Genomic DNA, 17500 nt, shown 5'->3' on the forward strand with positions numbered 1-17500 from the left:
TGCCAGCGTGTTGGAAGCGTTTCTAGGCAACATAGAATACGAAAAGATGTTTATATGTCATTTCGACACACATACATTTAATAAATGACATGTTGATGTTTGAACGTCTCGAGGTTTTGACATAAATGCAGATATAAATGTCATTTCATAAAATAATAAATAATTATTAGAGATGACCTGGTGAATTGGCCGATTTTCACGTGATCGGCCATGACCGGCGACCGGCCGGTCAGTCTGACGTGTGCCGAGTTTATACCGGTCAAATTCTGTAAATAAATAACATACACAATGCATAGGAATTATATATAGGCTAGCAAAATAATTACAATAAACCCACTATTAATTACATTATCTTAATGCAGTGGAACTACTGTAGCATGTAAATATAATGCACATAAAATGCAAACGTGAGCAACAAGGGCGTTCAACAGTCGCCATTATATGGAATCAACAGCCACGTGCAACCTAGCTGGCAACAACGAAATCAGCAGCTAACAATGAACTGAAATCGTAAGTTACACGATTTACAGTTCTCAAGGACGCACACACGCACGCCATCTCCACTGGCTAGTTATCATCCTGACAGCGACGCCAAGTGGCCCGCTCACGGTGTGAAGTGCATGGCCGTGCCGTTCTCCGACATGCACTCACTGCTTTTGAACAAATGCACTCGGGCGCCGCATGCTCAATATCGCGCCACATCGGCATCACACGTGCACACGGAACGCACATAACACACGCACATTAACCTGCAACACGTCAGCTGTTTGGAAATTAACGTTGCCCTTTAGATGTGTGTGAATTTCCCACACCAGGAGTCATTTATATAGTTCTATTTTATAGCGTTTATCTGTTCAAAACATGTTCTATGTTCTATGCAAAATGTAAAATGTTCTATTAAAGAAAAGATAGAAAATAAATATTTGTGTGTGCTGTAAAGTGGTTCTAAAAAATGAAATCAGTATCGGCAGGTCAAACTCAATGAAAAATCGGAAATCGGAATCGGCCTAGAAAATTGTAATCGGTGCATCTCTAATTATCGTTTTTTTTAAATATTGCACCTGTCAATACAGAAGGAAATATTCTGGAGCCTATTTTTCCGTCAATCCTGCCAACGTTGTCTTTGCTGTAATCAGATCAGTATATATTTATATTTATGTTTATGTGTACAGACAAGGCTAGCAGTAGCGCCGCATCACACACCTTTCTGGTGTGGAAAGACAGAAAACGCCACGCAGCTGACACGCCACGCTCACGCCACGCTCACACCACGCAGCCAGTGTGCAGGAGGCCCTAGGTGCACGTATTTGGCGCAGGGTTCAGGGGTCTTCCCTCAAGAACACGTTTTAAAATTAAAAAGTATGCAATCTCACATCATTTTTGTACCATTATTATAACCATATATATCTGTGTCTAAAACGTTGGGAAAAGCTAGAGCAGATAATAAATAAATGACATCACATCAGAGAGCCTGAAGACTGACTTCTTTAACCCGATTACTATCAGTAGATCTGAGAAGAGGCTTTTGATTTTTAATACATTTGGCTTTAGTTGCTGCCCAAAACAGCTCGGTTGCTGCATCTAAAGCTTGTAATGGCAGGGATAACCCTGAGTAAGACCTCAGTCTTCAAAGTGGTAATAACAATCTCTGAAACTGGTCCAGTATTAAACCAGAACCAAGCTGTAATGTAACCCTACAGGACTAATGTTGAGCAGCAGTTAGAGTCACTAAAAGTTCTGTTTTTACCCACCAGACTCCATGTAAATTATCAGTACTTTTATCATAGTGAAACACACTTCATTCAAAGTGGACAGAAACTAAATAAAACTATCAAAAGCCGTCTTGGTTCATCTTTCCTCTGTTCCAACAATCACCACTCTGGTTTGGTTGAAATTAACCCTTAATTCACCCATTTACATGTGGAAATATGTTGGCTCTATACATGCTAAAAGTACTGATTATTTACATGGAGTCTGGTGGAGATATGCTGGCTCTAGACATGCTCAAAGTCCTGATTATTTACATGGAGTCTGGTGTACTTTGGTGATGGTGATTTCGGGGCTGTTTCATGTTAAACTAAAAGGATCTTACTCTTTAACTAAAAGGTCTATCTCTGTAGGGATCCATCCCATAATGTTGTCACACACTTAGAATAATATTCTAGGATTTATGGGCTTTTTCAAATGTTTTGCAAAAAATAAATACATTAATTTTACGTCCCATCCCATAATGTTGTCAGACACCTAGAATAATAATCTGAGTCTGTCAGCAGCAACAACAGAACTTTTAGTGACTCTAACTGCTGCTGAACATTAGTCCTGTAGGGTTACATTACAGCTTGGTTCTGGTTTAATACTGGACCAGTTTCAGAGATTGTTGTTCCCATCAGACACAAAAACATGGCGACATAGAGTCCAGGGCCCCGTTTCAGGAAGGAGGTTTACCAAACTCTGAGTGTAACCCTGATGTCTGAGATGGAAACTCTGAGTTTTTGGTTCCAGAACAGCTGATATGAGTTGGTTCAATCAACTCCGAGTATGTTCACACGTGCACCACCACAATAAAAAGGCAGCATGAATGGAGCCATGATACTACGATTCACCATGGTAACAACCACAAACAAACTGGTCGGCGGAAATACTCATGCGCACAAACAACGAGTTTGAACATGTATTTTGTTAAAAAAGCAAGACAGCGGCTGCTGTAAAAGAGAGAGAATTGTTGTGGGAGAAAATTGCTGCTCGAGTCAGTACATAAGCATTGACAATGCATTCATTTCATATTTAATCGCAGTTAACGTATAATATTACTGGTGAAAACTGGAATTGTATTACACCTATAATTTCATTTGGGTGCAATCCTGCGGGCGAAAAAGGTAAGCTAGGCTACTACTATATCCCATTGTGAGGCTGCAGCACCATGGTCATTAACAGAAATATAATGTATAATCATTTATTTCTTTTTATTGCTCTCACTGGTTTGTGTCCAGGGAACAATACAAAAACGTTTAAAAAAAACGTTTCAGAGCGAGTCACTTTTCTGACGTCTACAGTGGCTTCACTACTACAGTATGATCTGCTACACTGTTGTAAAGAAATCTGCCGTTTGCACAAAACGTAATGCGACACAAAGAATCAGCTGGGATGTTAAAGCATGTCCACGATGGTGGATGTTAGTGATATGAGGACGATAAGGTATCTACATATCTGATGGACTGTAAAAAAAATACCTCTCAAATCGGTTATGTGGAAATGAAAATACATTTAGTCGGGACTCAATATCATCTCCCGACGTAAACTCTCTGTGAAGTTATACAGCTTTTTCAACGAGGGGATCATCGACTAAAGGACATGACATGTTTGAGAAAAAAACGTTTTATAATCTGCCTAACATAAACCAATACGTTTTTGTATTCATGCAGATAACAAACTGCATTAAAATGCGCCTGATTCAGAATGAATGAATGAATGAATGAATGAATGAGGAAATGAGAGAGAAGAAACTCAAGGTTTCTTGAAGAAAACCTGCTCCTGACCAGGTTAGGTTCACAGGCTCAGTTACCATAGTAACTGACTCTGAGGTTAAGTTACCATAGTAACTGACTCTGAGGTTAAGTTACCATAGTAACTGACTCTGAGGCTCAGTTACCATAGTAACTGACTGAGGTTAAGTTACCATAGTAACTGACTCTGAGGTTAAGTTACCTCTCTTTCTGAAACAGAAAACCCTCATCTCAGGGTTAACTAACTCAGAGTTTTCACTAAACCTGCTTCCTGAAACGGACCCCTGGGTGAAAAGATTGGTTGTCTCTGCATATCTCTCCTGTGTTTTTCTGGACTTGAACTTGTGACGAAGCAGCAGAACTTTTTATACTCTGAAACTGAACCAATATCAGGAATAATACATTCACATTTGTATGATATGAATGATACACGTTGTTTGTCTAAAGTTATTTTTAATTCATTTATCAGTTTGAGTTTGTTGATTTCATTCAGGTCAGTTACTCTATTTAATAAAAACTCTGAACATTACCTTGACTTTGTATTTTTTTTACAGTATTTTTTTTTTATGTGTGTACTTATCCTGTGCGGCCCTGAATCATATTCATCATCAAACTTTAGAAAACCTGTTTTACACTGAGACTTGTTATGACTTTTTAACTGTTTTTCGACATACTATACTATGACTTGACCGCGACCCGAGACCGGATAAGCGGACGAAGATGGATGGATATACTATGACTTATTATGATGTTTTCGGCATACTATACTATGACTTATTATGATTTTTTCGGCATACTATACTATGACTTCAAAGCTTGAAAACTTGGCCTCCCTTTTCAACCCGTTCTCATTCCGAAATCGTAAAATAAGGACATAGTGGCTGTCAGCGTCTGACAGCCACTATGAAAAAGGCGTCTTTCAGCGTGTTTGTGTAACACACCGGGGAGAGCAGCAGTTAGAGAGGATTTAGAGAGTAGTATGTAAGGAGGTTGGACCAAGCGTGTTTACTTATAGCGCTAAAGGGACGGCAATAGTCCCGACCAAGCACGTTTACTTATAGCGCTAAAGGAGACTTTTATCGTCAATAAGAACGACCAAGGCACCTGACCAAGCGTCCATATTTTACGAGATGAGTGTGAGAACGTGTTGCCCTTGCGAGGACCTTGTTAGCATCTATACTGCTCAGGTCAAGCCATTCTGGAGGATGGCAGTGTCCTTCTGGTGGCCTTCAGGCGGCACTTCTAGAGAGGGTCCAGAAAAGGGCCATGAGGGTCATCACCAGAGGTTGCACCCCACCATTGCCTCTCCCATCCCTTCAATTCAATTCAATTCAATTTTATTTATAGTATCAAATCATAACAAGAGTTATCTCGAGACACTTTACAGATAGAGTAGGTCTAGACCACACTCTATAATTTACAAAGCCCCAACAATTCTAGTAGTTCCCCCAAGAGCAAGCATTCAGTGCTACAGTGGTGAGGAAAACTCCCTTTTAGGAAGAAACCTGGGACAGACCCAGGCTCTTGGTAGGCGGTGTCTGACAGTGCCAGTTGGGGGTGTGCTGAACAGTGGCAATAATACTTACAATAAAGATAATGGAACAGTGACTAGAAATAGTAGTTGTAGTAGTTCATGTCATAGCAGGGCACTGCAGGGCGTTGCAGTATGAAGCGTGGTACAACAGGGCATGGCTGGATGTAGCAGGTTCAGCAGGACGCAGCAGGGCACCGTGGAGCGTATCAGGGTGAACTGAAGCAGGACCACGGCGACAGCTGAAACCAAGGTCTAGGTGCCATCCAGATCCAACGAAAAATGCTGGGAAAAGGAACATAAGGACTCCGGGGAGTAAACTCCCCAGAGCTAGGTTAGTAACAAGCATCAGAGCCGGAGGAAGCAGTTCAGCTGCTTAACACTAGAACGGCCATGACGGTCATTTTGACCGTTTTGAAATTTATATGTGTAATAACTTTGCTGAATAAAAAAATACAATCCTGCTGCTGCCTGACTTTTCCTAAAAGAGTCTGCATTTTAATTTTAAATAGTTTTTATATACATTACACAAAAGGCAAAGAAAATACAATCACTTTTACCTATTTCGGCCATACACGGTCATATTGACCGCTTGGATTTTCGCGGTATTGTTTTTAATTTTTCGCGCGGTTGAAGATGCATCTTGGTTGCTTAGTAACTACCATAGTCTCTGTCAGAGAAACGTAACTAGCGGTCTCAAGTAAACAAGTGTGGGCATCACCGATGGGCCGAAGGCAAAGCCAGAGTCGGTAACGTAGGTCACTACGGCGTGGATGGACTCAGTTCTGAATCAGAAGGCAAACACCGGGCGCTCGCTCTGTGAAAGGCGCGGAACACTAGCTGTCTACGTGTTCATATAACTTTATACATCCACGAACTGGCTGGAATCATTGCACACATCCTCTCCAAGGAGTGCACCAGCAGTAAAATTGTCCGGAGGAAGTTCATGCAGTAGAGGAGCTGAGAGCGGAGTTTATGGAGGAAAAAAGGGCAGTGGCTCACGGTCCTGTTAAGTATTGACATTCTGTTGAAAATATCACAGATTCATGCCCCCCAGGTATTGATCCTAATGGCACTTTACAAGTGAATGAATCTGAAAAAGTTTTCTGCAGGGTAACATGTAGTACTAGTACTATTCAAGTTATAATCAACAATAGACCATACAAAGTGTTGAATCCCCTAAGTAATAAGAAGTTGACTGCAAACATAGTCAATTTAGCATCCAGTTCACGTCAGCCACAACCTGCCCCAAAAAATGAGACAGTGTCTGTAACTCGACTCAGATCAGTTAAATCACAGGTAACCAAAAGAGGGGCAATACTTAACAACTTAATTGGAATTACAACTACCACTGCAATGATAGAACAGGATAGGAAAATTAGATGCGGTCTTCTAAATATCAGATCTCTGTCTTCTAAAGCAATACTAGTAAACGAATTGATATCCGATAATCAAATTGATCTATTCTGTCTAACTGAAACCTGGCTGGGCCATGAAGAGTATGTCAGTCTAAATGAAGCCACTCCTCCCATTCATATTAATACTCAAATTCCTAGAGGCTCAGGCCGAGGAGGGGGAGTTGCAGCCATATTTGACTCAAACCTGTTAATTAATCCTAAACCTAAACTAAATTATAACTCTTTTGAAAATCTCGTTCTTAATCTTCAGCATCCAACATGGAAAACAGTACAGCCTATTATATTTATTGTTGTCTACCGAGCACCAGGTCCATATTCTGAATTTTTATCGGAATTCTCCGAGTTTTTATCATGTGTAGTCCTAAAATCAGACAAAGTACTTATTGTAGGTGATTTTAATATCCATGTGGACGTTGACAGCAATAGCCTTAGTACTGCTTTCAACTCACTACTAGATTCTATTGGTTTCAGTCAGAGGGTGCATGAGGCCACGCACTGTTTTAACCACACCCTTGACCTTGTGCTGGCATATGGCATCAAAATTGAAGACGTAATAGTATTCCCGCAAAATCCTTTATTATCAGACCACTTCTTAATAACTTTCGAATTCTTACTACCCGATTATACGAAATTAGATAAAAGCTTCTACACTAGAAGCCTATCTGACAGTGCTATAGCTAAATTTAAGGAATATATTCCAACAGCACTAAACTCATTACCGTGCTTTAATATAACAGACGATCTTTATGTAAACTTTAGTCCCTCTCAAATTGATAATTTCATAGACGGTGCTACGGCCTGCCTACGGACTACTTTAGACTCTGTTGCTCCTCTCAAAAAGAAGACGATGAAGCAAAGGAAACTAGCACCTTGGTATAACTCCCAAACTCGTAAATTAAAGCAAATCTCGCGCAAACTTGAAATTAAATGGTGTTCCACCAAACTGGAAGAATCTCGTTTAGAGTGGCAAGACAGTCTGAAAACCTATAGGAAGACCCTAAGAAAGGCCAGATCAGACTATTATTCATCACTAATAGAAGAAAATAAGAACAACCCAAGGTTTCTTCTCAGCACTGTAGCCAGGCTGACAGATAGCCACAGCTCTATTGAGCCATCTATTCCTATAGCTCTGAGTAGTGATGACTTCATGATTTTCTTTAACGATAAAATTAAAACAATTAGAGATACTATTCATCACCTCTTGCCCCCAACCTCTAATGGGTCACCTTTAACTGACAGACTGCTAGAAAGAACGACTAGACCTGACATATACTTAGATTGCTTTTATCCTATAAACCCTCAACAATTAATGCTAAAGGTCTCTTCATCAAACCCATCTACCTGTCTCTTGGACCCCATCCCTACGAGGCTACTTAAAGAAGCGTTACCCGTGGTTAACACTTCATTGCTAGATATGATAAATATGTCTTTATTGACAGGTTATGTACCGCAGTCATTTAAAGTAGCTGTGATAAAACCTCTACTGAAAAAACCCACCCTCGATCCTGAGGTCTTAGCCAACTATAGACCTATATCTAACCTTCCCTTTCTCTCCAAGATCCTTGAGAAAGTAGTCGCTAATCAGTTATGTGATTTTCTACATAGCAATAGCTTATTTGAGGACTTTCAGTCAGGATTTAGAAAGCATCATAGCACAGAGACGGCACTGGTGAAAATTACTAACGACCTTCTAACTGCTTCAGACAAAGGACTTGTCTCCATACTTGTCTTATTAAGACAAGTATATATATTAGATATAATTACTCTGGATGGCATTGCCCTGGCATCTAGCACTACTGTCAGAAATCTAGGAGTCGTTTTTGATCAGGATTTATCCTTTAACGCCCATCTAAAACACACCTCTAGAACAGCCTTTTTTCACCTTCGTAACATTGCTAAAATTAGGAACATCCTATCTCAAAACGATGCAGAAAAACTAGTCCATGCATTCGTTACTTCCAGGCTGGACTACTGTAATTCCTTATTATCAGGATGCTCAAATAAAACTCTTAGGACTCTCCAGCTGATCCAGAATGCTGCAGCGCGTGATCTGACAAGAACTAAGAAAAGAGATCATATTTCTCCTGTATTAGCTTCTCTCCATTGTCTTCCTGTAAAATCCAGGATTGAATTTAAAATCCTTCTTCTGACCTATAAAGCTCTAAATGGTCAAGCTCCTTCATATCTTGAGGACCTCTTAGTACCTTATTGTCCCACTAGAGCCCTACGCTCCCAGAATGCAGAGTTACTTGTGGTTCCTAGAGTCTCTAAAAGTAGAATGGGAGCCAGAGCCTTCAGCTATCAGGCTCCTCTCCTGTGGAACCAGCTCCCAGTCTGGGTTCGGGGGGCAGACACCGTCGCTACATTTAAGACTAAACTGAAAACTCTCCTCTTTGATAAAGCTTATAGTTAGGGAGTGAGGAGTTGCAGTGAACGCCTAGACCGGCGGGGCAGGGTGCATAGCTGCAGACACAGCACCCCTGCTTTTCTCTGCTTCTCTTTACAGTCATCAGATTTACCTATCGTATAATCAATAATATAGTGCCTCTCCTAGTTATGCTATTATAATTCTAGACTGCCGAGGAAGTTCCTTCTTATGACACGCTCTTTTCTTTTGTTTCCTTTTATGCACATCCTGTCTCAGAAGTACTTGTTACTCACCTAGCTCTGGGGAGTTTACTCCCCGGAGTCGTTATGTTTCTTCTTCACCCAGAACATCGCCTCGGATTAGGGCGACACCAAGACCTGGGTCTTGGGTGCAGCTGTGGCTATGGACCTGCTACACCCTGCTACGCTCTACGATTCCCTGCAATGCCCGGCTACGTCCTGCTGCGTCCACAGCGTCCACCCATGCTCTGCTGTGCCACGCTACATCCTGTACCGTCATAACCCCAACCGTCAGACACCGCCCACCAAGAGTCTGGGTCTGCCGAGGTTTCTTCCTAAAAGGGAGTTTTTCCTCGCCACTGTCGCAATAGCCACTGCTAATGCTTGCTCTTGGGGGAACTATTGGAATTGTTGGGGCTTTATAGAGTGTGGTCTAGACCTACTCTATCTGTAAAGTGTCTCGAGATAACTCTTGTTATGATTTGATACTATAAATAAAATTGAATTGAATTGAATTGAATTTATATACAGAGATAATATCTGTATAATATACATATATAATATCAGCCCTGAACCTAATGTGACTATACAAGACAAACCTGTTAATGCAAAGGTGGTATCAGTTTTTAAGAGCTCAACCCTTGGCCCACTTCCTCACTCTCTCAAACATTTCCTCAAACTAATCTGGTCTGGCAGCTGCCCTCAGCTGCAATCAATCAGGCTTTTTAAGCTGGAGGCAGCCTTCCTCAATTGGCTGGTCAGTGGTGGCCTTCCGCACCAATTAGCTTCCTCCTCCAGGAACTGGGCGGGACTTCCCTTGTCCATCCAATCCTCAGCATGGGATGGCACAGCCTGCTTTGCATCTCACATAGCACAGTTAATTAAACACACACCTGAGGGTGCGACGGCAGCCGTAACAGATGTTGAGGCTTAACATTAACGTTTTCACTCCTGCCTTTACCAACTGTACGAACTAGTCTGTTTCTTCAGTTTGTGGGAATTATTGAAAATAAAGCAGCTGCAGAGTTTGTGTGTGAAGTTTTCTTTGTTACAGATGAACAGAATATTTTCCAAATCATTTGTTTCCTTCAATAAAATGAAATTCTTTGTCGTCAGCTCTGTCCCTCTTTCACCTTTTCTTCTTTTTGTTTTTCTATGCTTTATTAATCCGTCTCTTGGTACAGAGTCTTCATTTCTTCATCTCTGTAACTTTTCCCTCTTTTCTTTCTTGCTCCTGGGTTAAACTCCGTATCTTCCTCTCATGACTTTGTCTTTTGGTGCTTGTTTCTGTCCATTAGCTTCAGCCCCCAGGACCTTTTGTTGAATGGCTCGGTGTCCTGAGGGGGACATTATATCACGTAACACCTCATTACTCCCACTGCTCGCTGTGAGGGAGGATGGCGACGGCCAAAACTAAGCCGACAATTAGGGTGGGAAAAAGCCCTGATTAGAGGTTTGTGGCCCATTAACTTCCACAGCTCGCCCTCGAAATAACGTGGAGAGAAAACTGCGATGGAGAGGAGGAAGAGGAACCCTGAGGGGCTGCCGGCAAAACACCAGACTGTTCACATCACTGCAAAGAAACAAAGACATGTTAAAAGAAACTAAACCCGTGAAAATGAGCTCAAATGTTTCTGGCACATAGCCTACTATACTATGACTTTTCAACATACTATACTATGACTTTTTATGCCTTTTTCAATATACTATACTATGACATTTTATGACTTTTTTTGACATACTATGCTATGACTTTTTATGACTTTTTTCAACATACTATACTATGACTTTTTTCGACATACTATACTATGACTTTTTTCGACATACTATACTATGACTTTTTTACTTTTTCGACATACTATACTATGACTTTTTCAATATACTATACTATGACATTTTATGACTCAATGACAAGAAGGCCGAATACTCCGAACTCTTGTTTGGTGCATATACACAAACAACAGTCAGAGTCCCCCCCCCCCACAACCCGCAGGCGTAGGGAGGCGACCCTCTCATCCACCGGGGTAAACTCCAACGTAGCGGCGCTCAGCCGGGGGCTTGTGAGTATCCCCACACCCGCCCGGCGCCTCACACCCTTGGGCAACTCTGGAGAAGAAAAGAGTCCAACCCCTATCCAGGAGTATGGTTCCAGAACCGAGACTGTGCGTAGAGGTAAGCCCAACCAGATCCAACTGGTAGCGCTCCACCTCCCGCACCAGTTCCGGCTCCTTCCCCCACAGAGAGGTGACGTTCCACGTCCCCAGAGCCAGCGTCTGCTGCCCGGGTCTGGTCCGTCGAGGCCCCTGACCTTCACTGCCACCCATGTGGCAGCGCACCCGACCCCAGCGGTTCCTCCCACAGGTGGTGGGTGCATAATAACTACACACACATACACACACACACACACACACACACACATACACACACACACACAACTTAGAAGTTATACGTATCGTCACAATACACACTTATGTAACCACATTAATGGTGTTTATATACACACATATAACACAAAATCCCACAAAAACGCAAAAACATCAAAAAAGTGTCAAAAACTACGTCACCATACACACTTACATAACCATACACACACACACACACACACACAGACTGACACACACACACACACACACACACACACACACACAGACTGACACACACCTACACACACACACACACACACACACACACACACACACACACACACACACATACACACACACACACAGACTGACACACACATACACACACACACACACACACACACACACACACAAATACATAGAGGAATTACGGAGGAACATGTGTTAAAAACTGTCAGATATGAAGAGGAGTTTATAAAGGACTCTGAAGCCAGAGAGGATTATGGGAGATTAAAGTGACCATCAAACATGGACAACCAGACAAGAAGGTGCCGAGCTGATTGGCTGTCGGGGAATTAACGGAAGCCACTCACAGCGAGCAGAATGTAATCATGGCGTTTGGTTGTTATCAGCAGCAGCAGCAGAGAGATTAAAAGTGTTAGAATAAGTTATTATCAGAGCTGCGTGATGCCCATCATCAAGCTGGAAAAACTCGTTAACATTTCACTCAGACTTTAATAGGATAGCGCTACAACCAGGCAGAGCAACGAAGACGGTAGCAGAGTTAGTTGATAGATTAAACTTTTGCCATATCTGGTCGCCAAAACTCCGAACACATCTTCCTTTTTTAAGAATGACTTCAGTGCCATTCTTTGTTCTTTTCTCAAAGAAAAGTTTAACTCCAAGTCTTCCAGAGTCGCGGCCAAAGACCGCTGTTTCCAGCAGCAGCAGCAGCCATAAGCCCCGCCCACCGACTCTATACGCGATGTGATTGGCCCGGCCAGAGTTTGGTTTTTCCAGTTCGCAAACCAACGGAGAGTTGCTAGACGACCCTGGCTGCAGATTACATTTGCTGCCGCTAGGGTGGTCTAGATTTCTAGGCTAGAAAAATGGAGGGAGCACATCTGATATCTAAAGGGAAACCCTCCAAGGATATGGGTGGTTTATCCCCCTAGCGTCCCCTAGTGGTGGAAGTAAATACGTCCTCATAGCTAACCCAGAGAAGGTAACGGTGGCGGTTTTAACCATGTGGTTAACGTTGTGAAACGGTCCCAGTTTGGTTAGTTTTAGACACCAAAACTACTGAGTTAAGTTGATAAAATGATGGAGGTTTGGGTTCCTATCAGACGTGACTTCACTTCCTGAAGGTTGACCCAGAATGTGACGTGGCTCCGTTTGTTCCCTAAAGTTAAAAAATCTCTCTGTTTCCTTTTCTTTTCAAATGGGACATGAACCCCGGTCTCCTGGGGGAATGTCCTGTATTTGCTTGCCCCAACCTGCAGGACATTTGGCGCTCTTACCGGCAATTTCCACTGGATGCGGAACGTCTGCGGAACGCCTGCGGAACGCCTGCGGAACGTCTGCGGAACGTCGACGGAGTCATTAGGTTTCCATTAAAGTCAGTGTGTGTATTTCCACTGACTGCAGAACGTCTGCGTCCCGACGCCGTCCCAGCTCCAGCGGTCCGAGCCCTCCGGAGCTGATACCAGAGCTTCTATTTTTGCCACACGGCAGATAGTGCAGGACAGGAAGTCGAGCACTAGCCTGGCTCCGCCCTCCTACTTACTTCCGCTCAATTTTCATTTCCCTTCAGTACTCCGTCTGGGTTTGCGGTATTTTCTTGGGTTTTCTCCGGTCAAATATTTGTAGGTCCAATCAGCGAACAGAGGGAGTGGCTGTGAGCGATGACATTGAGGACGTGCGCTAGAAAGATGCGAGCGAAGCCATTCGGTCCGTTGCGGCAACACTGCCGAATATCCAGAAGTTAAAGCCCGAGCAAGAACAATCTTTGCTGAGTGGTGTTGGTGGCCATGATGTTGTGGCCCTCCTCCCCACGGGGTTCGGGAACAGTTTGATTTTCCAGCTCGCTCCGTTAGTGGTGAAGGAGTTGGCTAAGGCTAACGCTAGCGATGCTAATGCTAAATATAAGCCAATAGTTGTTGTCGGTCTCCCCTCTTGTTGCACATGCGCATGACATACGTCACAACCAAACGTTAGTGATTGGTTATGGCAGATCTAGAGTGGCTCTGGGCAGATCCAATAGTTTTAAACTTCAACAGAGTACCCGCCTTCAAGGAAGTTAACACTTGTCAATGGAGAGAGGCCAGACTCTCTGGACAAATGAAATATACGAGAGTCTGGTAGGACCAGGCTAGTCGAGCACAGAAACAAAATTAAAAATCTGGTTAATTTTCAAAGTAAAATCCCCCGTGCTCACGGCGGGTCATATTTCCCTGCACTACACCTTGAAAACACAGCTCAGAGTAGTTTCCCCTCTACTCCTCTGGATGAAACTAACTGGTGGTGGTTTTGTGGTTCTATTCTACGTGAATTTGTGAGATCTCGTGGGTCCTCGTGACTACAGCTGTCAGTCATGGCCGCAGCCGTGCTGCAACAAATCAGGACCTGGTGGGTATGGACGGACGGCAGAGCACGCAGCCGTTCTGCAGTGGAGCCGGTCCACAGACGTTCCGCATCCAGTGGAAATTGCCGGTTATACTTCCTCACCTTACTTCCTGCTTTGCTCCCGTCAGAACTACTACGGCCACTAGAGGGTGCCGCCACTACAAACCTTAATATAGGTCAGAATGATGGTGGAACATACCACTTATGGGGGAGTTTTCCTGAGAAAGGACCGTCTCCTAACGGCAGCAATGAAGGCAGTTGCAATAGTCCAGTCTGGATGGAAAACATGAATTTACTTAAAGGTGCCCTGCCACACAAAACCATTTTTACTTGCATTTTTTTAAATGTGTTCAAGGTCCATATGTGTTTGTGTTATGTGGTGAATGTGAAAATGAACTGCTACCTCCTCTGTCAGCTCTAGAAATCAGGCCAATTACAAAAGCTGGTCAGTCTGACATATTGCATGAGCTCATTACTATTCATGAGCTCGCCCAGTTGCGCTGGCTAAAGGATGCTGATAGTCAGGCTCTCATTGGCTAGTTGTTAGCCAATCAGAGTCAAGCAGCTTAGCTCGTTGAATATTAATGAGAACTGGCACAAGTCGGGCTGAGCCTTCCTGCAGGCTTTCTATACCACGCTAGAATGGCTTGAAACAAGGTAACCAAGGTTACAGAGTCCATGGTAGAACTTCAGACATTACCACAAAGTCATGAAATATGTGTGGCAGGGCACCTTTAACCATATCATGAAAAGACAGAATGAGCTTGAGTTTGGAAATGTGTGTGTGAATGTTGAGCTCCAACACGTCTCTCCTGTCTCGTCATGTGTTGTCTCACAGTGACACCCAGTGGACGTCTGGAGAACTGCTGCAGAATCAGAAAAAGTCAGTAACACTTACAGGGATTTCACTTGGTGGATGGATATATGTATGTATGGGAGACTGGGGATAGTTGTAACATTTTTGACATTTCTGTCTGTTATCTCAGAGCTCTTTTAAGCCAGCGCGTTACATACATTGATACAAACTAATTACGTTTGTCTGCTATTAAATGGTGTAGCTGTTATCTCTGTAACCCAAACATATGATGCATGCCTGTGTGTGTGTGTGTGTGTGTGTGTGTGTGTCTGTGTGTCTGTGTGTCCGTCTGAAATTTAAAGAAAAAACTTAAATACACCCAACATTTAGCGTTGGGCTGTAACATTTTCTAACCCAGATTATTGTTTATTATCTATATTTACAGCTAACAGCTGAAACATTAGCACTAACACCCTGGATGAAAGATCTCTATGAACATGATTTAAGTTCGCTGAGTTTAACTACTAAGCTTCTCTCTAAGATGAGCAGCGTCTGTCACACGGTGCTGCTGCTTCCATAAGGACTAAAGTAAAGAGCATGTTCACAGTCAATCAGGGATTCAAAACTTGTTCCTGATTGGAGGAACATGACGTGCTACAACTATCTCTGGACTCCCCTAGGGTTGGGTATCGAAACCTGGTTCCAATGTGGGTCTCTGAGTGGGGATACAGCTCTTCCGGTTAGCCTTTTACAGTGGCGAAGCCCTATAGATAGGCTACTGCTGGACCAAGTCTCTCCTCTACCTGCTTGAAGTCACCTACCACGATGTGGTTGGGATTGTTAATGAACTCAGACACACACACACACACACACACACACACACACACACACACACACACATACATACATAGACACACACACATACATAGACACACACACACACACACACACACACACACACACACACACACTCTCAAAGTAAAAAACATTTTGAAAACAGCCAAAAAGGTCAAAAGGTCCCAGACCGTGTACAGAAACTATCACAGACTTCAATGGTAGAAGCTCTAGCCGTTCGCGGTTTCGCGGGTATGGTAAATGTTTCTATGATAACAGCGAGTTGGACCAATCAGACTGTTACGCTTAGGATTGTGGGTAGTGTAGTTTTTCTCCATATGATCGCAGATAAAACATGTTTTTCTTAAATCAAGGTTGATTTCATACAGACTTCTAGCTTCTACAGGAGCAGAAACCTTCGTTACACAACCGCATAAATATTATGGGATGGTTTAGACATTATGGGATGATTTAGACATTATGGCTGATAATCTAAATCCTTATGGAGAAAGGGACTGTTGACCGGAAGTTATGATTCCCTACTGTGACATAAGCCTATATCACACTTTCTCTTTCTTATTATATATTTAAGTACTTTAAAACATTAATATATTGTTAAATTTAAATCATTTTCAATTTAAAAAGAAACTATTTCTATAAAAGAGCCTTTTGTTGATGTCATTTTTCAGTTTTTCAAGAATCGGTTTAGGAATCGCAATCGTTTTAAAAGTACCGGTTCGGCATCGGAATTGTAAAAATCCAAACGGTACCCACCCCCAGACTCCCCCTACATATTAAACGGAAATAAATGACACTTGTAAAAGAAACGACAACATAATTAAACACCAGTAATGAAGCTCAGCGCAAATTCTTTCAGGAAGAATTCTAATAACTTCAATCGCCGCTCTCTCTTCCTAAAACTATTCAGCTATTTAGAGGCATTCACTTTTCAGTAAACCAACCAGAATTGGCCACGAAATTCACGATCCAATCACAGCATGACATCCCTGCTTTGAATCTGATTCTCTCTCTGCTGCTGTCAGCTGTCATTTCAAGCAATTCCACCGCCAGTCACCATGGCCCCGGGTCCTCCTCCAGCAGAATGCTCCGTCGAGTCCTACGGTCTGGTCCTTCGGGGTGGTGATGGAGCAGTGGATATGACCCATGCCTTTGGTGTGGGAGATCTGGGTTTGATTCCCACTGCCATACATCAACCATTGTGTCCGTGAGCAAGACACTTAACCCTAGTTGCTCCAGAGGTGTGTTACCTCTGACATATGTAGTAATTTTAAGTCGCTTTGGATAAAAGTAATGTAATGTAACATAATAATGGTCTTCGGGCTCCTTCGCTGCTGCCACAAGTGTCTAGACTCCATCGGGGGGCTATGTCTTGCCTTTTCTACCCCTTTAAAAATGATCTCATAACGATGGAGTCTAATGGATGGACTCTGTACATTTCATATTATGCATATGTACAATACATCTTTGCATATCTGCAACGAAGTCTCTCCTTATTGAAATGTTCCCACCTTTCATGTTGTGTCAGGAATTTTATGTGAGCATTTATGCATCGCCCAGTGGTGTAGTCTAGTTTATTGTAGTGGCTATACTACAATAGTCTCTCTGCATGATCCAAAGCGTTTATTGAGTTTGCGGTAACATCACTCAACCTATTTGACCAAACGTATTTGCTATAAACAAACTAAAGTGAAAGTTTTGTCCCAAAACAATGTTGTTGCATGTCATTGCACATTTTTCAGTGGGTATATGGAAATGCTGGAGCTTTCTTAGTGGGTATACTGCGTATACCTGCGTATCACATA

General features: G+C 42.6%; 2 protein-coding genes across 3 annotated transcripts in view; one reads left to right on the forward strand and one right to left on the reverse strand.

The window, feature by feature from the left end:
- LOC116036424 (bromodomain-containing protein DDB_G0280777-like) overlaps positions 1 to 17500 on the reverse strand; it is a 1700590-nt gene that overhangs the window by 1569171 nt on the left and 113919 nt on the right. The window lies entirely within an intron of this gene.
- Positions 1 to 17500, forward strand: part of LOC116067607 (complement C1q-like protein 4) — a 211283-nt gene that overhangs the window by 139477 nt on the left and 54306 nt on the right. The gene's annotated exons all lie outside the window — the stretch shown is intronic.

Source organism: Sander lucioperca, chromosome 13, assembly GCF_008315115.2.
Source record: "Sander lucioperca isolate FBNREF2018 chromosome 13, SLUC_FBN_1.2, whole genome shotgun sequence".
Lineage (NCBI taxonomy): Eukaryota > Metazoa > Chordata > Actinopteri > Perciformes > Percidae > Sander > Sander lucioperca.